Source organism: Callospermophilus lateralis, chromosome 13, assembly GCF_048772815.1.
Source record: "Callospermophilus lateralis isolate mCalLat2 chromosome 13, mCalLat2.hap1, whole genome shotgun sequence".
NCBI lineage: Eukaryota > Metazoa > Chordata > Mammalia > Rodentia > Sciuridae > Callospermophilus > Callospermophilus lateralis.
In genome coordinates this window covers 10,129,865-10,151,438 of record NC_135317.1, presented here as the reverse complement: position 1 = coordinate 10,151,438, position 21,574 = coordinate 10,129,865, and the positions used below count along the sequence as shown (strand labels likewise).

At 48.4% G+C, this 21,574-nt stretch overlaps 1 pseudogene; it reads right to left on the bottom strand.

The window, feature by feature from the left end:
- Nucleotides 1-646: 646 nt before the first annotated feature.
- LOC143379537 (ruvB-like 1) lies at nucleotides 647-12,053 on the bottom strand (annotated as a pseudogene).
- Between the last annotated feature and the right edge of the window lie 9,521 nt (nucleotides 12,054-21,574).

The following is a 21,574-nucleotide window of genomic DNA, read 5'->3' as shown; positions in this document are numbered from 1 at the left end:
ATCAGGATGGAGCTGTTCCCAAAGAACCAGGATCTGAGGCCTGTCCTCGCCCAGAGCCACGATGTGGGGCTGTCAAAACCAAGTTCAGAGACGGATCTGCTCTTGGCCACTTATGGAGGAACTTAGGCTGCTGCAAAGCCTCAAGGCACCAGTGGATTCCTCTTGAACTTACATTTTCAGGGTGTAAAGTGGTAATGGGCCCAAGAAGGACATAAAATTGGGGAAGAGCTGGGCACAGTGGCACATGCCTGTCATCCCAGCAGCCAGGGAGGCTGAGGCAGGAGGATCACAAGTTGGAGGCCAGCCTCAGCAACCTAGCAAGGGTGTAAGCAACTCAGCCATGCCCTGTCTGTAAATAAAAAATAAAAGTGCTGGGACGAGGCTCAGTGGTCGAGGCCCTCCAAATTCAATCACTGGCATCAAAAAATAAATAAAATAAGTCCACAAAGGAGCAAGGGAGACCCACTGCCTGGGGTCAAATTCGGCACCTTTCTGGGACCTGAAAGGAAGCAGATGCTGACCTCAGCGGGACCAGAACACACAGCACTTCCACTGCTTCTAAAGGGAATAAAGACCCAGAGCGGTGCAGTTGGGGTGCTCAGAGCTGGGAGCATATCAGAGGCAGGGCCTCAACTCGGCTCCGGGATCAGGCTTCGCCATGTGTCCTCCCTGTGATCTCTGTCTTCTTTGGCTCCATCAACTGGCCCATCATGGACAGGATGTCTTGTCCTCCCTGTAAGAGAGAGGACTTTCTAGACAGCTACCAAAGCCCATCCTCCTGCCTCCTGCGGATCCCTGATGTCACTCAACTTGGAAGCCTGAGGTGGACAAGCCCAGCACAGCTCCCCTGGGAAGGATGAGGGGCTCCTGAAATCAGAGGGATCTTCTCAAGGTTTCCCCTGACCTGCAAGAATCAAGCAGAGTTGTGCGTGGTGGCATGTGTCTTTAAAAATCCTGGCAATTTGGGAGGCTGAGACAGGAGGACCGCAAGTTGGAGGCCAGCCTCAGAAACTTAGTGAGGTCCTGAGCAACTCAGCAAGACTCTGTCTCTAAACAAAATATAAAAAGGGCTGCGGACAGGGCTCCATGGGTAAGCACCCCTGGGGTTTAAGCTTCAGTACAAAAAAAAAAAAAAAAAAAAACCTCCGGCCAGGTAAGAAGGAACTGCAATCCCAAGAGTCTCTGGCCTCTCCTGGGAAAAACTCCAAGGGACTAAAAGCAAAACCAGATTCCCAGCAGAAAGCCCAATCCTGGTGGGGAGGAGGAGGCCCCCTTCAGAATTACAAACAAACCTGTCTTTCTGTCTAGCAGGGCCCAGAGCAGCGCCAGCTGGGAGCTGGAGGACTTGGGGCTCTGCAGAGGCGGGAGCCTCCGTGAGGCTGTCTGAAGCCCTGTGAAGGCTCCTGCCAGGAACCCCCAGCCCGGGGTGGAGAGCAGCCCCAGCAGGCTGGCAGGCGGCCAGAGGCAGACAATGCCCAGAGATTAGCAGTGATGGCATCTCAGCATTGAGACAAAAGGGCCAAAGCTCATGTCGTGCGCATGGCTGAGCCTCCCAGAGGGCCTCCAGGAGGACAACACGGCCCTGACCACTGGTTCCCAGGGCCTTGGGCATGCGCTGGACCAGCAGGGCCTGTCCCTGGTTCCTGGCCTGGGTCACATACAGGTCCTGCAACGTCCTGTCCTAAATGACCTCCTTGTTCTTGTGCACGTCGCCCTTGGGCAGGGCATTTCCTCCTTGGCCTCCAGGGTGAACTCCATGGCCTAGGAGTTGCACCTGCCCTGCCTCTGCCAACAGACCATGGGGCACCGGGACCACAGAGAGCTCAATGACAGAAAGATCCCCGCTGCCCACCGAAGGCCCCCAAGGGCACCCTCCGCCTGCGCTCTGCAGCCTGGTGCCACGCTGGGCTCCCAGACCCAGCCAGGCAACACCTGAGACTTTCTGGAAGATTCTCTCCCCTTTCTTTTCACTCCTGATAAAGGAACATCCAGGGGACTCACTGGAGCCGGGGGCCGGGCTCTTCTAGGTGGTGATTTATGGGTGACACGAGGCCTTAGGCTCATCCATGAACCAGGGAGGTGCAGCCACCGTGGGATATAGCAGCAGATAGAGGAGGAGCCACCTGGTGCAGTCCCCAGGCTCAGGAATCAGGGAGGGACACCAGGGAGATAAAGGAAGATGGAAGACGCCACCTGGTGCAGCGGCAAGGGACGAAAGCTGTCTGTTCCCTGTCCCCCACAAGGTTTGGGTCTTGGACATCTGCCTGCCTAAGTCACGAGGACATGAAGACAGAGAAAAGCCAAGATGACTTAGGTAAAGGTCAGCTGCTGACCTTCCACCACCCACCCCCCGCTGAGCAAAGTGATGCCCTGGTCACCCCGGTCTCCCTCTGGCAGACCCCCAGGCGTGGCGCTGTCCCGGGGGGAGCATACCTTCACAGACCTGCTGTTGACTTCCACATAGATGACATCTCTGGCCTCCACTCGCTCCTTCTGCAGACTTTCAAAAATGCTGGGTTTCAGCTCAAACCAAACCAAACCAAACAAAGGGGGACTCAGACAACTGCGATACACGTTCCAGTTCCTTCTGACCCCGAGGGAAGGCACCTTTTTGTAAGAGACCTGAGGAGCCAGGCACAGCAGCGCACACCTGTCATTCCAGGGACTTGGGAGGCTGAGGCAGGAGGATTGCCAAGTTGGAGGCCAGCCTCAGAAACTTAGCAAGGGGAGACTCTCTCTCAATACAAAACAAAGCAAAATAAAAAGGGCAAGCTTCTGGCTCCCTGCTTAAGCACTACGGGTTCAGCTCACAGGACTAAACACAAGAGAGAGACAGACAAACAGACAGACAGACACCTGAGGTAGCCAGTGACCCTAGGAGTGGGTGGGTATGATGGTGGGTGGCAGGGCACAAGAGCCTGGACTGGGGGCTTAGCACACCAGGAGGTGAACCTGAGGGTGACCATGTCTGCCTGCAGGATACAAGAGAAGGTCACCATTACTCTTCTTTGCCTTGCCTTCAGGGGTGGCATAGTGGCAGGAGCATTCTCACAGGAACCCAGCTGCCCTTAGAGGGGACACGTGTCCATGGCCATGCCTCATGGCACCCCCCAGGATCACCACTACAGCTCTAGTCCTTGGGTTGGGGACACCAGAGCTTCCTGCTTAGCCACCTGAGGCTGCATTTTACATAGCCTGTGATTCTGGCTCTCTGGGCCTCAGTCTCCTCCTCTATGTGACAGCACCCAGAAGCACCCACAGAGGAGTCCAGCTCAAAAGGGGAAACATAAGTTGGAATTCCCCCAAACTGTCTGGGTCAGGAGGCTGAGGAAGGAGGATCACCAAGGTGGAGGCCAGTCTAGACCACATAGCTAGGCCCTGGGGCTGGGGCACAACTCAGTGGCAGAGCACTAATTCACTATGGCCAGGGCCTTGGGTTTGAGCCCCAGGACCAAAAAACAAACAAACAAATAAATCCTAGCACCCTCTGGCCCCCGGGGCTGTGCACACACATCTCAGGGTGACGGTGCTCTACGAGGCCTTGCTCTTCCCCAGGGGTGTGCACTGGGCAAGGACAGCAGCCTCTGCAGGACCCGGCTTGCAGACAGATCCTGAGACTGAGCTTCCAGAGCAGCTGCTACTGATGGCCACCCTGTGGAAACACACCTGAGCTCTGTCCCAGACAGAGTCCAGAGTCAAAGGGGGGCACGGGGGACATGACACAGACTAACACCCAGTGCAGGGCTCCCTTGGCAGAGGGTGGCCCCCAAAAGGTCAATCCAGAAACAAAGTCAGTATGTGATGGCCAAAGGCCAGGGGGAGAGACAGCAGGTGGCCATTCATGGGAATGAGGTCCCTTGGAAGGTCATGACAATGTTCTAGAAGTAAGATGGGGAGTGTAAACTCTGTCATGCATCAAAATCCTGTGGGCCTCACACACTTAAAATGGGTGGATCATGTTCACAACTGCACCCCAACAGAGCTGCCAGGAGCTCGCCAGGGCCCAGCCTCTATGGGCTCCTTGGGGCACTGTGCAAACAGGACAAGGGCTGGGGAGTCCCCAGGCCAAGATTCATAAGCCTCCTTCAACCTCAGACACTTCACAACTCCACACAGTGCACCTGAGGTCCTTCTGTCCCAATATCTCATCCATGTGGGAAAATTGCCCAGAAGGACTTGGGTTTTGTGGGGGCTGGGCGTACCAGGGATTGGACTCAGGGGCCCTCGACCACCAAGCCTCATCCCCAGCCCTGTTTCGCATTTTATTTAGAGTCAGGGTCTCACTGAGTTGCTTAGGGCCTCGCTTTGTCTGAGGCTGGCTTTGAACTCGCGATCTTCCTGCCTCAGCCTCCCGAGCTGCTGGGATCAGAGGTGGGTACCACCTTTGTTTTGGAAGACAATTTTCCTCTTCTCTGTTAGGCTCTTTTCTTTGAGAAGCTGGATGGAGCGGCCCTGATGGATGGCTCAAATTTCCACTGTGTGCCTGTGTCCTCTCTCCTACGTGGAAGAGGACAATTTTTCTCCTTTCACCTCAGGCACTTTTATGTGGTTGATTTTCCAGATGAACTGGCTCAAGGTGTCATTCCTGAGAAGGGGCCACCTCCTCAGAACCTCATTAATCCAGGGTGGACAGGATGTGGTGAGGGATTAAAGAGAGAGAGAGAGAGGTTTGCAAAGCCAAGCTCCTGAGATGAAGGCCCCATTAGGAAACAGAACAATAGCCCTTTGGAGAAGTGACATTTTCATGATCTCCATAAAGCAGTGACCAAGATACCACCTCAGAGAATCAAAGAGCCACCAAATTATAAAAGGGGGAAAGATGGAGAGATTCTATGGTGGATGGAGAGAGGTCTAGAGATGAGAAACTGAGCCTCAGAGAGCTCAGAGGACTCGCAGGGGTCACCCAGCACCAGAGGACTTACAGTCACCCTGCCCCTCAGCCAGCACTGGATGCAGGATGACTGTGGAGCCTCTTTCTGAGCCTGAGGCCTTGATCTGGAAAATAGGGGAATGAGATTCAAGGTGCCTGCACACACAGGCACACAGCTGTGAGGAGCCACAGGTAAAATACCTCCCCAAGCCTATAGCAGGGGACCTGGCGATGCAGCAGGGGACAGGTACAGAGGTAGTGTCAGTCAATCATAACAACAGTGCATGAGTAAAAACATTGGAAAAAGAAAGAAAAAAGAAGACAAAATTATGTCCACTTTGACTTTTTTTGGAGGTGAGGGGGCAGTATTGGGAATTGAACCCAGAGGTGACTTACACCTGAGCCCGGTCTCCAGCCACATTTTTAATTTTATTTAGAGACAGGCTCTCCCTGAGTTTCTCAGGGCTTTGACTAAGTTGATGAGGCTGGCCTCCACCTTGTGATCCTCCTGCCTCAGCCTCCTGAGTGGCTGGGATGACAAGCATGCTCCACTGTGCCTGGCTGGCCAGTGTTCATTATGTGGGGGAAGAGATGGCAGAAGCAATTTCTTGACTTAACAACACAACTCCCATGAGCAATGAGAAAAGGAAGAGCTACCTCATGAAGGGACCTATGTCAAAGCCCTCTACGAGGTGTCCCTTTATACTACACGGTGTTATCCTGAGTGTCCCATATGGCATCAACAGTGAAGAAAAGAAAAAAGCCAAGGAAAGAGGGACACAGAGGTCACACCACCTGCTCGGTACAACAGTGCTGAGGACAGGGCTCAGGACAGACTCCCCTAGAGCTGCTTGGTGCCCTCGGCTGTCTTGAGCCCTATGATCACGTAGCTTATGATCTTGTCATAGCCGATCATGGAGTTCCCGGTCTCACATGGAGTCAGCTCAGTCACCTCCCCCTCGTAGACTTCCTTGGCCTCCTTCATCCACAGCCCTGGGAGGCTCCTTCCCACCAACAATCTTCTTACCTCAAACTGCCACAACACAAGAACTGACAAGTCACCTTACAGTACAACCCGGAGACACCATCATGGGCAGAGAGCTAGACTACAGAAAGCAGTGGCCCACGCCTGTCATCCCAGCTCGGGAGGCTGAGGCAGGAGGACGGCGAGCTGGAGGCCAGCCTCAGCAACCCAGTGAGGCCCTGATTAACTCAGGGAGACCCTGTCTCCAAATAAATTCAAAACAGGGCTGGGAGGTGGCTCCATGGTTAGGTGTCCCAGTTCAATCCCTGGTACCTCTCCTCAAAAAAAAATAAATAAAAAAGATGAGGTCGCTGCTCTCCTGACAAATGGGGAGGCCACAGAGGGCTTCTGCTGGCAGGTGGCCATCGGACTCCCTGTGAGCTGATAAAGTTTTGTCCCAAAGGCAGAGACACATGGATAAGACACTCAGGCCACTTCCCACTGTTCAAGGGGGACATTATCTTATCACACCATCCCTTGCCTTCTCTTCTCCAGAAACCCAACCAGGACAAGGACACCCAAGACTGGAAGCTAAAGGCCAGCTCTCCTCTGCCTGTGATCCACCTGAGAGCCTATAAATGGGGCTTTTGGAAAACACCCAAAAGAGAAACCACATTCTATGTTTGATGAAACAAATTCCCAGCTCCTGAACCCCAAGACAAACTTCCCAAACAATGCCCAGAGCAGCTACGCACACCTTGAGTCCCAGCAGCTCCGGAGGCTGAGACTGGAGGATCATGGGTTAGAGGCCAGCCTCCACAACACTGAGGCCCTGAGCAACTCAGGGAGACTCTGTCTCTAAATAAAATGAAGAATAGGGCTGGGGATGGAGCTCATGGGTCGAGGGCCCCTGGGTTCAATACCTGGTACCAAAAAAAAAAAAAAAAGAAATTTCTCAGACAACATGAAGGTCTCACAAAACTCTGTCAAGCTTGGAAAATTCTGAGCTTTTAAGCCTACTTTGATTTTTTTAATAGAACCTTTTCTATTCTGCAGAGAGGAAATTCCTCCAAATGGAAGGCCTGCCCAAACTCACTGTCAGGGGACAGTGACATGAAATTCCTCCAGGAGGGGAAGACAGGCATCCCTGTCTCTCAGCCACTCACGTTTGTCTAGAAGTTTCTCAGTGGTGACAAGTAGACAGGGGAAGGCCCAGTGGACCATGGGCCCAGCTGGTGGCCAGGAGAGGGGCTGCGGGCAATGTCTCTGGCCACGACAGCACAAAGGACACGGGTTTCATCCACTGGCTCAGGTTTCTAAGTCCCTGACTGGGACCTGTCTCACTTCAAGGGAGAGGCACAGAGGGGGACAGATAACTGCTCCCTTCCTCCCTCTGCAGCTTTGCAGGAAGTTAGAGGTGCGGGGACAGAAGGCTCCTGTCTGAGGGGAGGCCAGGGCTTACCCTTTCATTCTGTGGCAGGACTTAGAAATTTCTCCTCACCTGCTGTCACCAAAAGCCCCTGCTGTGTCCCCCACCCCCTCACCCCAGGGCCGACTCCCATCAAATGTGCCTGGTGACCTCTGTTTTTTCAAATTTTAAAAGCACTTCAGTTCCCGCTGAGCCACTGAAACACAAGCAACTGTGTGAAGGCCAGTTTTATCAGGTTTTTGTCTCACAAATATTGCTTTTTAAAATTTTTTTAAGTTATAGATGGACACAATTCCTTTATTTTATTTTATTTTTTATGTGGTGCTGAGGATGGAACCCAGGGCCCCCCCACACATGCTAGGTGGGTGCTCTACCACTGAGCCCCTGCCCCAGCCAAGAAAAATGGAGTCTTTTTTAATTTAAGTTTTAAAAAATATTAATATTCAGGTATTTGAAAGTTTGTGATATCTTTCTGGTCACATTTTTTTTGTTCTTTTTGGTACCAGGAATGAAATTCAGGGACCCTCAACCCCTGAGCCCCATCCCCAGCCCCTTTTATATTTTATTTAGAGACCAGGTCTCACTGAGTTGCTCAGGGTCTGACTAAGTTGCTGAGGCTGGCCTCCAACTTGCTATCCTCCTGCCTCAGCCTCCTGAGCTGTTGGAATATGGTTCATATGTTTAATTAATGAGATAAATAAAATCACTGGCACATATTTAAATAAGGAAAAGTAAGCCAGCCACCATAGCACACATCTTTAGCCATAGTTACTCAGCATACTGAGGCAAGAGGATCCAGGAGTTCCAGGACTGACTGAGAAACATAGTGAGACCCTGAAAAATAGGAAATGAAAAGGGTAAAGAAAAGGAGAAATGAAGAAAAAACAATAGAGAGAAAAATTTTAAATGTAAAACCTAGGTGTGGTTGTACACACATATAATCCCAGCAGCTCAGGAGGCTGAGGCAGGAGGATTGAGAGTTGGAGGCCAGCCTCAGCAATTCGGGGAGACCCTGTCTCTAAATAAAATACAAAAAGGGCTGGAGATGGGACTCAGGGGTGAAGTGCCTCTGGGTTCAATCCCTGGTACCAAAAAATAAAAATAAAAAGCCTAAATTCAATGTGACACAAAGCTTAGCTCCTGGACACAGTTCAGAATTAGAACTCTTCAGTTTATCATTAGTGAAACACAGGGACTGGGGATGGCTTGTGGCCATGGTCCAGAGAGAGAGAGAGAGAGAGGATAGAGAGACAGAGAGAGAGTGAGCCCATAGTTGAGTGCTTACAGGGTCCTGCTGGGGAAGATCAAGATGCAGAGCCAGTCCCCCAGAGAGGCATCGCAGGAAGCCAGATTGCCAGCCACCAGGAAATCAGATGGCTGTGGGAGGTGAAACAGAGTCCCATGACATCTCCCTACTTCCAAACACTGCACCTTCCCACTGCATTTTCTTTCCTTCAGCATTAAATCAAATGCTCCCCAAATAGACTTCTTAGTCTTCTTATTTATTTATTATTTATTTGGGTACCAGGGATGGAACCCAGGGGCCCTTGACCACTGAGCCCTGTCTCCAGCTCTTTCTGTATTTTATTTAGAGACAGAGTCTTGCTGAGTTGTTCAGGGACACACTAAGTTGCTGAGGCTAGCCTCCAACTTGTGATCCTCCTACCTCAGCCTCCCAAGCTGCTGGAATGGCTGGCTGCTCTTGCCTGTCTTGTCAACAGCACCAAAAGAACACAAGCAGTCCAATCAACACATCACAGAAGAATTTTTAAGATGAAAGGATTCAAAGCACAAGAGAAGTAACAGCCATCTGTCACTCCAACGTGAAACTCACCAATAGCCCTGTGGAAGTACTCCATCAGCACCTCTTTGTTCTTGATATCCATGGAGTAAACTTTGCTCCCCACCATGGGGCAGAAAGGCACCTTACTCCCAAGCTCCTGAGCAATTGCCAGGGCCAGTGCTGTCTACAGAGGCAAGAAAGGAAAGATTTTCATTTTACAGTCTTGAAAACATAATCCAAACCCATCTATAAAAAAATTATTCAAGAGGCTGAACATGGTGTCGCACACTTGTGATCCCTGAGATTCAGGAGGCTGAGGCAGGAGGATGGCAAGGTGGAGGCCAGCCTCAGCCACTTAGCAAGGCCCTGAGCAACTCAGTGAGACCTTGTCTCTAAATAAAATATAAAAGGGTTGGGGTTGGGGCTCAGGGATTAAGCAACCCTGGGTTCAATCCCTGGGACCAAATAAACAAATAAATAACACTAACAAATCAGGAAGGATTTATTACATGACCTTCACTTTATGTTAAAAGGCCGGAGAATAGTGGATGATACGTGAGGCCAAATCTGGAAGTGGTGGGTTGGTCTGCACAAGCTCCCCCTGACCATGCCTTGTGGTCAACTATAAATTGATGCTCAGTAACCTCACTTAGGTTGGCAGACGCTAAAGAGAGCCAGATGGAACAGACATCTCATCAAATAACAAGTTATTTGTCAATCATGCGCATAGACAAAATAGTGGTGGGAAAAGTTTGCATTCGAAAAAATACTGGCGGACTCATTTTCCCCTTCCAAAAATGTGCCACAGAAGATTTTTTAGTATTTTTTAATTGTGCATGGATATAATATCTTTGTTTTAGTTTTTTAATATTTATTTTTTAGTTGTAGTTGGACACAATACCTTTATTTCACTTATTAATTTTTATGTGGTGCTGAGGATCAAACCCAGTGTCATGCATGTGCGAGGCGAGCGCCCTACCACTGAGCCACAGCCACAACCCATCACAAATTTTTACAAGGCCCTGGACCAACAGAAACAGATTTTCAGCTGGGCGTGGTGGTGCACGCCTATAATCCTACCGCTCAGTAAGCTGAGGCAGGAGGATCACGAGTTGGAGGCCAGCCTCAGCAACTTAGCAATGCCCTCAGCACCTTTAGCGAGACCCTGGCTCTAAATAAAATACAAAAAATGAATGTGGCTCAGTAGTTGAGTGCCCCCAAATCCAATCACTGCTTAAAAAAAAAGAAGAAGAAAAGAAAAAGAGATGCATTTCCCAAGCAAAGGAGACTTGAAAGAGTCCAAGGAGCATCCCAGTGAGCAGACCCCTCTGAGGACTTTCCCTCCCTCTGGCCAGGATGATTTTCATTCTAGAAGTATGAGTTGAGATCAGATTCCTTTTTTAAACCCACATGTGACCATGTCGCTAAACAAAGACTAGTTAAGATGTGAATTCCATTTGGCTTGGACGTGAGGATCATCCTCTTGGGAACCAGAAATCAATGAGAGCACAAGGACCTTTCCAGATCCCAGAGGTCCCGCCCACAGCTCCGCTCTTCCTGCCATATTCTTGCTTTCGATGAACTCTACTATGTTGCCACATGTCTGCAGCACAGAGGGAAGAAATGGTCACTATTACTGTGTTTCAGTGGGGAAAAATATGCAGTCTCTGGTCCAAATGATTCACAGACTCTCAAACCAACCCTGAGTGCCAGTACCCTCCATGCACTGCTCTGGATGCCCCAACCGTGGAGGTGAGAGAGAAAAGCCTGCTTGGGACAGTGGCCCACACCTGTGATCCCAGGGACTTGGGAGGCTGAGGAAGGAGGATCTCAGTTCAAAACCAACCTCAGCCAAAGTGAGGCCCTGAGTAACTCACAGATACCCTGTCTCTAAATAAAATGCAAAATAGGGCTGGGGAGGGTCTCAGAGGTCAAAGGCTCCCTAAGTTCAATCCCTGGCACTCCCCACGCCCCCAAAAAAGACATAGGGCTGGGGATGTGGCTCAAGCGGTAGCACGCTTGCCTGGCATGCATGCAGCCAGGGTTTGATCCTCAGCACCACATACAAACAAAGATGTTGTGTCCGCCGAAAACTAAAAATAAATATTAAAAAAAATCTCAAAAAAAAAAAAAAGCGACATAGACAAGAAACCAGAGGCTTTTCTTTGGCCCTTTCTGTTAATAGGAGGTTCCGAGGCCACAGTCACAAGCTCATATAAATTGCAGGTTTCTGTAGCTGCTCAGCCTCCAGGGAGACCACAGGCCATGACTCTAGGATCCAGCAGCTTAGAGGCGGTGGAGTGCAAACCCCAGCTGTCATTACTAAACTCGGTGGCCAATGGATGGGCCATTTTTTTTCTGCAAAATAATAATAATAATAATAATAATAATAATAATAATAATAATAATAATAAAAAAATACTGTAAGTGCTGGGACTTGGTACAGTTGCCACTTAACAAAAGTAGACCTGACTGGTAAAAGGCTGGTTTGTTCAGGGCACAGTGGCGCAGGCCTGTCATCCCAGGGCATCTGGAGGCTGAGGCAGGAGGACTGCAAGGTGGAGGCCAGCCTCCGCAGCTCAGCCAGACCCTGTCTAGGAATAAACACAAAAAGGGCCACAAAAAGGGCCACAGTGTGGTTCTGTGGGCAGCGCCCCTGGGTCAACTCCGGCACAAAAGTGACACTGAGTTGGGCGAATGCTCGGATGGTCCCCACGCCCCCGGCCCCCCACCCTGCCTGCCACCCCTCTCCAGCGTTCTCCTGGCCCTCGAGCCCCGAGGCCGCCTGCTTGGCCAGAGCGCTCTCATGGAGATCCAGCCCCTTCCCGAGGCTGTGCGAGGCAATGCGCGGTATCTTCGTGGTGCTCTCCACCTCCTCGATCTTCAAGGTGCCAGCCAGAGCCCAACCTGAGGGGAACCAGGAGCCACTACCCTGTGCCCGCCCAGGGGTTACCAAGCGGCAGTTACTAGGGCGGCTTGCAAGAGCCCGCCTCCGTGGGCGCCCCATTGGAGGATATTAGAACACCGCCACTCTCCATTGGCTCAGGCATGCGCTCATGGCAGCTGCTGGTAGAGCTCCGCCCACACACTTCCAGCCGTGTCTCTGGGTTGGCTTCCCTGGCAACAGTACTTCCAGCTCGCTCTGGGGGTGTGATTGAAGAAGGACTGAGTCCAGAGTTTTGCTCCCTGGCTGAGGAGCTGAGCCCAGGGGGTGGGTGGCCCCTAGGAGGGTTTTTCTGGGTGTTTGTTTGGTATCCAAGATTGAAACCAAGGGCTCTAAATCCCTGAGCCCCAGCCCCAGCCCATTTTTGTATTTTATTTAGAGACAGGGTCTCATTAAGTATCTTAGGGCCTTGCTAAGTTGCTGAGGCTGGCCTCCAACTTGCGATCCTCTTGCCTCAGCCTCCAAAGCCGCTGGTATTAGAGGTGTGTGCCACCATGCCTGGCACCTACTCAGAATCTTAATAAATAAGTGAGAATTTATCAGAAGCAAATGGCATTGCACCATTTTGCAAAAGAAGAAAACCCATCCAGAGGAAACAGAACTTCCAGAGATAAGTGAGCTCACATGAGGGTGAAGACACATCTGAGATCCAGTCCAGCTGGGGGCATTGCTGACTCCCATGTGATTTCTTTGTCCTCTCTAGTCTGACTTTTAAATATAATTATTTTGTTCTGATCATTGACATCATTATTGAGGTGATGTTTGCCTCATTCCCTCTACTGCTTTACATTATGAAGGTGGAGAACACATATTTACCAATTTAATTTTAATTTTGGAATGTGATACACAGTCTACAAACCAGTTTCTAGATGAGACTTCTTATGAATTCAAAGAAGGTTCTAGAAAACACCCCCTGCACATGCACACACACTGTTGAATCATGTTCTTTATTTTTATACTATGGATTGAAACTAGGGCCACTTTACCACTAAGCCCCATCCCCACCCATTTTTATATTTTATTTACCGACAAGGTCTCACTGAGTTGCTTAGGGACTCAATAAGTTGCTGAGGCTGGCCTCCAGGTTGCAATCCTCCTGCCTCAGCCTTCTAAGTCACTGGGATGATAGGCATATGCCACTGTGCCTGGCTTCAGTTATGTTTTTATCTACTAACAGGTACTAAAAAGCCAGAACAATGCAATGAAATATACACAAGTAATACTATGGAGAACTACCTTCCAGAACCATGCACTGGACAACCCATCTCTGCCATCTCTCAGTTTCTCACTCCCATCAACTTTCACCTTAAGTCCTTCCACCTCTCTTCTCTCCAGCTCAAGACCAATGCCCTCAGTCACTTGGTTCCCAACTCTTCTGCTCCCTGCCTTTCTTGACCTCTGTCCCATCTGACCTTTCTACACCCAAGCCTGGGGTCAATCCTGCCTTTCCTTCTGTACTGCTGCTCAGGGGGAGAAAGTCACCCAGGGTTCCCCAGGAGCCCTTGTGTCATCATGGCCTCCGACCTCAGCTGAACACTCAAAGCTGTGCAAGTGATGATCTAATGTTGTATTAGTTAAAATGTTAGTATAACTGCATTAACGGAGAGACTCAAAACAATGGTGGATAAAACAAAATAGAAGTTATTTATTTTTCTCAGTTAGGCACATTGGTGCACGCTTGTAATCACAGGGCTCAGGAGGCTGAGGCAGGAGGATCTCCAGTTGGAGGCCAGCCTCAGTAACTTAGTGAGATCTAGTATCAAAACAAAACATTAAAAGGGCTGGAGATGTGGATCAGTAGTTAAGCACCATGGGTTCAAGCCCCAGTACCAAAAAAAAAAAAAGTTATGGCTAGCTGCAAGGGATTTCCAAGAAAGAAAAGCAAAGCCCAGGACCCAATGGCTAGACTGGATTGTGAATTCTATGATATATTTAAAGAATGAACACCAGCCAGGCAAGGTGGTGCACTCCTGTCATCCCAGCAGCTGTGGAGGCTGAGGCAAGAGGATTACAAATTAGAGGCAAGCCTCAGCAAAAGCAAGGGCCTAAACAACTCAGTGAGGCCCTGTTTCTCAATAAAATATAAAAAAGGGCTGGGGATGGGGCTCCGTGGATAAGCGCCCCTGGGTTCAAACCCCGGTGCCAAAACAAAGAATGAAACCAAATGCATCCCAAACTCTTACCAAATAAATAAATAGGAAGACATGTTTTCTCAAATGTTCCCATGAAGCCAGTGTCATCCTGGTAACAGCATCAGGTAAAGATTCTACAAGGAAAAACAAAACAAAACAAAAACCCAGGTCGATATCCCCCTGAACATAGACACAAAATTTCTCACAAAAATCTGGTATTAGAAAACCAAATTCAGCGGCAGGTTTTCTCATTGATTGTGGCCCTAGGTAGGGAACCCAGGGATGCTCTACCATTGTGCTGTATCCCTCGCTCTCTTTGGTGTTTTTATTTTGAGTCACTGTCTTACTAAGGTGTGGAGGCTGGCCTCCAACTTGCTTGCCATCCTCCAGCCTCAGCCTTCTGAGCCACATGGATGACAGATGAGCACCACTGTGCCCTGCTGGAATGAGATTCTGCCACTGCGTCAGACTTCCTCCACCTCTGATTCAGTGCGGCATTAGCAGATCTCTTCAGTTCTGGGGGTGACAGGGAGCTCACCTGGAGGCCTGACAGTCTGCTCTGAGGTTGGTGTTCAACCCACTGAGAAACACACAGGGTTAATGGCAATCGCTGGCAAGGTAGGTCCCCTCTGAGAAAAGAGAAATTTCCATTTCACTCCTGAAAGCATCTTTAAAGCCCAAATTCCAATCAAAGGGGAAAGTCTAATAACTTCCTCTGGGCAGATTTATAATGAATCCAGGATTAATTGGCCTTAATGAAGTTGAATTCATGACTGGCTGTTTGTAAAGAACTCTGAACCACGTTGGTTTCAAAATGGCATTGAAGACACAAAAATAAGCCAGCATCCTATGTCCATGAAGAACAAATTCCAAATCATCCAGTTCCGCAGGCAGTTTTCCAGCAGTCATGTCCCCTGGGACTGCGCCCAGCCAGTGGGACTGAAGGGGACCTGGGGAGTGTGCTTTAGAGGAAGATGCTATATAGGCTAATGCTCTGGGGGTGAGTCGCACTCAACTTGGGGTCATGGTATATTTACAGGTGTCCATGCATTCTCAGAGCTGGGTATGGTGGCACATTCTATCATCCCAGAAGCTTGGGAGGCTGAGACAGGAGGTTCAAAAGTTGGAGGCCAGCCTCAGCAACTTAATGAGGCCCTGAGAAACTCAGTGAGACCCTGTCTTTAATTAAAATTCAAAAATAGGGCTGGGGATAGGGCTTAGGGGTGAAGCATCCCTGGGTTCAGTCCCCAGTACACACAAAAAAAGAAAAAAAAAAAGGAAAAAAGACCAGCAGCCCTCAGGATGTGGCTGGTCTCAGGAGGGCTGACCTGTGGGCTAACCTCCATGCTCAGCCCTGAGGCTGGCTTTGAACTCAGGCACGTGGCCAGTGTGGAGGGACACAGTGCCCAGAAGGGTCTTGGGCACATCTGGACCACAGATGGCTGCAGAGATGTCCTTAGGAACCTGCTCTCTCCAAATGACAAGAAGATGGAGACATGTTGACAGAGGGCTCCAACTCCAAGTCAACCCTTCAACAAGCTGGGAACCATAAATGGTGGGCCTTAGTTTCTAAATCTGTGAACTACAACCAAGGACAGGAGCAGCCCTGCCTACTGAGAGGTCTATTGGGTGAATTACAGACTAGAAAGTATGGAAATACTCATGAAGCTTTAAAGGGCTATTCAAAGTTGGTGACAGCTAGAGATTCAAAAATGTCTGCCAGGTATTGCTACAGGTGATGCTTGAGATGTGTGGGTGCTGTGAGTGAAAGACGATAATATGTTTTTACATCTGAGTCAGAGAAGTCTGTTGAGTTTTGCTGCCCACCATAGTCTGCTGAGATAGGTTCAGAGTCTCACACTCATTACTCATTAAAATAAAACAAGGTTTCTGAGCATGGGAGGAACTTATCCAAATTCCCACAGCTCCTCTGTGATGGAAATGATGGCACATTGCACTCTGCCATCTGGGCTTTTGTAGGATTTGGTGCAAAGTCCTCTCTAAAGAGTCAGATTGACAAAGCTGGGTGAGGAGCAGACTGGGTGTGATGTCCTATGCCAGGAGCCTTGGCTTCAAGTGCATTATTGCCAGTTTCTGAGATTTGAGTGTCTCCTTTACCCTTCCCTGTTTACCTGAGATGTATTTGTGTCTTCAGAGCAACATTCTGTTGCTCTGCCTTCTCTGCTATTTGGCCATTCTCTCCTTGTCCCAGGAATTTCCTGCAAGAAGAAGCCAGGAGGTTACATGATGCAAAATATAAAATCTGGCTTTAGGGCCAAACAGATGCAGTTGGATTCCCAGCTTCACCTTTTCTTAATCTGGGAGATTGCACAAGCCATGGTTTCTGGGACTCAGTTTCCTCATTTGAACTGACTCCTCTGTGGCTCTGAGATGCTTTGAAAATTTAATGAATTAACAAACCTAAATGAAAGAGCACAGCCTGGGGCCCAGGACTGAGCCAATGCTCAAAGAGAAGGGGCACCTTTGTCTTTCCCCCTCCACGGAAGCAGTTCCATGGGAATATAAGATCAGTGTGTCCCGGGGAGCAGGCAGGCAAGACCTTACCAGCTCTGGCCACCAGGGACTTGAGAAAAAAGCAAAGATTCAGTGAGATGAGTCCTGAGAAGGTGGTGTGGAAAAGTTCAGAAACATGTGGCTAAGAATTCCCTGGGAGAAGAAGGGAAAGTTGCTTCTTGGAAAAAAAAAATCCAGGGAATCTTAGGAACAAACACTATTATGTGCAGAGTTGATAGGGCCTTGAAGATCATCTTATCCAGCCCCTTGACCCATGTGAAAATTGAGGCACAAAGAAAAGAGGTTAGTATTGGGGTCACAGAAGGCATTCGTGGGCGACTTCCAACTCCCTCTAGTGTTCATGACACCTCCCATGCAGCCTGGGTGGGACTGGAAGAGGGCCTACCTGTGTCATGGAAAGGGACATAGAACCTGCTTCTATCTTTGGTGGTCAGAAGAGGAACAGGAAAGAAGGTTGGGTCCATCGGCAGCATCCAAAGCCTGGACCCCAACTTCTCTGTCCAAGTCCTGGTGGCCTTGCAATGACGGTGATCTGCCAGTGGAAGCTGGCTGGCCAGCCTTGTCTGTCTAGAATTCTTTCTGGCCCATCCTGGCAAGAAAGAAGAAATTCTGCACTCAAAGTGGGGGCTGGGAGAGGCAGCATGTCCTTGGAGGTCCTCAATAGCTCTGGAAGTCTTCACACAGGGTCTCTGGAACAATAAGAGGTCATGTCCCTGCAGAAGAACCATTAGAAACTTCTGTGTGATGGTGACACAAACCATTTCTTCTTCCATAATCATCCTTGCTATAGCCCTGGCTCAGGTCAGACAGCCTGCCATGCATGCACTTTAATTTAAAATACCTCTTGCTTTATCTATATCTATATCTATATCTATATATCAATCTCTCTATATATCTATCTATCTACCTATCTATCTATATATCTATATATCAATATATCTATATATCTATATATCATATATCTATCTATATCTATATATCTGTATATCTATATGTCATCTATCTATCCCTGTGAATTTCTGAACTCCCAGTCAGAAGAAAGCACTCAATTCTGTCTTTGAATGTGTTGATGGTGATGTGATTTCTCAGACAGAACCCTCTGAGCTCTGCAGCAGAAACAAGCCCCCTCCTAATGTAATTTAAAAGAGTAGCCTCCCAATTTTCTCATCTCTTTGCTGGATACACCTTTTCCAAGGACAGGATAAGCCAATGTTTGGTTAAATAGTTCAGAGGTTAATTCTCAACAGATGAGAGAACATTTTTCTTACATCCCTCCACTCTTAGAGGGAATCTGGTCAGCTCTTCTTCCTGGATTCACAAGGCTACCTTTGGCCCACGTGTGCCCCACTCTTCAGGCCTTCCCACCTACATTCCATCACTGAAAGATGACAGAACAAAGGACAGGAACACTGACAGAAATGCAGGAAAGCTAAAAGAAAACATTAGCAATAAAAAGGGGAAGATATCGCCCTTCCACAGATACCACCTCTGGGGTCCCCTTCTTCCTCCGGGAGAAGTCTTTTCTGCTGTCCTTTAATAAACTTCTACTTTCCACTCTGACCTTACCTTGATGTGCTTCTCTGGTGTTATACTTCAGCATTGGAGAAGCAAGGACTTGTCACTGGTAAACAAGGATAACACTGGTGTCCAAAGAAGTGAGGATTTCTGTCCTTTTTTGTGTTCTAGGCTTCCTTTGTTCTCCTGCCTTTTCTTCTTACTTTTCTCCTTCCTGAATCCTTGACTAGGCCCCGAAGTAGGCCAAGAAATTCTTGGTGGAGTGGCCCAAAGGTGGAACACAGTTTGGCTGAAGGGGGAAGGGCAGTGCAGAGAGCCAAACACAAATGAACCACCTTAAAGCTTCCTGTAAAGAGGGACAATTCTTGGGACAGATTACCTTGGTTACAGGTGGAGATATGAGGTTCTTGACAAGGGTCAAAGAAGCACTCTGAGAGAGTTAAAATTCTTCCCTTATGGGACAGTCTTCAAATGGTTGGAATCACTCAAAATTGGTCTTCTTGATCTTGCCTGACTCAAGTTATCTATCTGTACTAACTGGGTGTCTAATTCTGGCTTCATTAACACATTTGCTTTTCAATTTTCAGTATTTTTTTTTCTATAATTTAACACTGCAAAAAACAAAACAAACAAACAAAAAAGAACCATTAAATCATCAAGGAAAACAATTAATGGAATGCACTTGGGCCCTTTCCCCTCAGTCTCAGGACACTCCCTCAGCATTCCTGCTTTTTTTTCTGCCAGGGTCACAGAAAGCACCTGGGGTCACTTTGTTAAGATGATGAGAGTCACAGCCTCAAGAAAGAGTGCTTTTGTAAAGTGATCCCAAATAAATAGTGAAGGAGAGAGCAGGGCTCAAAACTAGGATCTCCTAAGCCCTCAGGCACAGGATAGGCCCAGTATTCACTTCTAGTTTGTTTTTTAATCTTCATACAGATTTCCAGATTTGTTTTAATTTGCAGATCCACTGAAAGACCTAAGCAACCTCATTCTACTTATGACCTCATTTTGCTCTGAAACTTAACCTTTGACCTACTATAGTCCAAAAGTCAGGAAAATACCACAGAAAAGTTCTGTGGAAACAGTTCTAAAAAAGTCGCAGATGGTGATCCCTGAAGTTAGGCCAAGATATTGAAATATCTGAAATTCCAGATGCTCCCACCTAGGTGTGGTGGCCAATATCTAAACTAGAAGCCCTGCAGCTGGGCACATGCCCCCCCTTGCACACCCTCGTGGTTTAAACCAATCATTTTTTAATTGCATCAACCCCTTGAACTAACCAAGAATGCTTTCCATATTCTCTCCCGCCACTTAATCCGCTGTTGTTGGATTTTCCCCGGTGTGTGATGATTTGCTAAGAGATGCTGTGATGGATGAGCGGTGACTGCCTTCCCCACAGAGTGTATAAACTGCTGCAGGCCCTGGGCTGGGGCCTCTCAGCGCCCCCGTTGCTGTGCACAGAGGACCAACTAGCTCGCAATACACGCCTCTTTGCTGCTCACATTGATCTGGGTCTCTGGGAGTCTTTTGGGGGCCCCAAATTAAAGCATGACAGCACCTGGGTTTTAATCCTTCCAGGCCACGCGGGTTGGTGGAGAGGATTACAGGAAGGGGATATGGATAAAAGGTCCTGATAACGGGTAGTCCTGACCCCAGGCTCGGGCTCGGTGACCCAGACCAATCCCAGACCAGTCCGCTGTCCCTGGGGTGAGGGCGGGGGAGTGCAGAGAGGAGCGAAGTCTGGAGAGTACTGGCGGTGGTGGGCGATTCCTGAGCTGGCGGTCGACAGCGGTGTCCGGTGGAGGCTGAGGAGGTTGAGAGCGGCAGAGATGAAGGCGCAAAGGGAGTGGATCAGGTGGATGGTGGGTGGCCCACATCTTCGGAGGCAGCCCAACGTGCCCGGAGGCTGCAGCAGCGCTGCCCAGTCCCTGCCATTTGGAGTCCCTGCGCAGGGCGAGGCGCCAGGTGCCATGGGCCGGTCCCCCTGGCCAGTCAGTCCTGGCACTGGGGTGCCACCATGGGGCCCACCTCAGTGTCCCAGGGCGGCTGGGTTGGCACTGCTGGCCATGGCAGCACCACTTTGCTGTGTACCAGGCACTTAATTTGTGCATTTCCATGCTCAGGCTGCACAGAGAGGTGCAGCACCCTGCCCAAAGTCACACTGCTGGCCTGCGCCCTTCCATGCAGGCCTGGTCCTTCTCCCAGCGGTGCTCACAACTGGTTCCCTTGGGTCCTGTTGGGGCTGCTGAGGGTGTGTCTGGGACTTGCTCTGAAACTGGATGCAGCAGGGTGTGTGAGTTCCTTGGGACAGGCTTTTTCCATGCCTTTGTCCAATTCCTGGAAGGTCTTCCTGTTAGGTGCCCTCTGAATCTGGCTGCAACCAAATAAAACTCTTTCCCCATCTTCAGTGCTATCTTAGGTGCCTTGCCTTGTCCATCACTACAACAGTATACTTGTATACACTTAAACATTGTTTATGTTTTCATGAAATGGTAAACAGATGGGATTGTGTACTTCAAATAACAAAATATCACTTATTAAAATGGAATAATTTTCCTAAGTTCATCAATTTACAAGGATTGTTTTAAAGTGTGAATAAAGAAGGAGTTAACAGATGGGAAAGAGAAATTAGATGGTTCTAAGTATGGATTTAATAGAAGGAAAATGTGTTTTGGGATAAGAGAGTGTATGTGATTAAGTAAATAAGAGGGTTTAAGCAAGTGATAGAGAAGGTCTGTTTATGTTGGCTATATAGGATTCAGTAAGTGATAAAGAAGGTCTGTGTAAGTTGATTATATATGTAAGTTTTTTGAGCAAGTAATCTTGAAGGAATTAAGCATTATACAACTGTGGTTAAACAACAACTGTAATTTTGCAATATTTTAGTATGTTATTTCTTTAAGAGCTAAACTTGATTAATATAAAACCATCAATAGTAATTGTGGTAGTATTACTCTTTTTTGTTTATTAAATGTGTTCATGTTTTTCAGTCATATAAGTCTTTAAGATAGAAGCTCAAAAAACAACAACAACAACAACAACAACAACAACAAAACCAAACATTATATCAACCTGGTGTTCTCCAAACTAAAGTTGCATGGTAATTTTAGACTTATAAGAATAACATATTGGAGATTTACTTATATGATTTAATTTTATATAACTGGGGCCTCTTATCAATAAGATAAATATGAAGTCCTATACACTGTGTAGAATTTAAATGTAACATCATATTTTGTTAGCTAGTATTCATGTAACATCAAGCAACAATATATGTAAATTTTATAAAATGATATTTAAGAAACAAAGATCAGCTTCAATACCAGAACACTTTACCTAAGATTTATAAAGAGCCTTGCCTTCCCTGAGATAAGGTTGTGCCTACCATCCTACTACATGTCA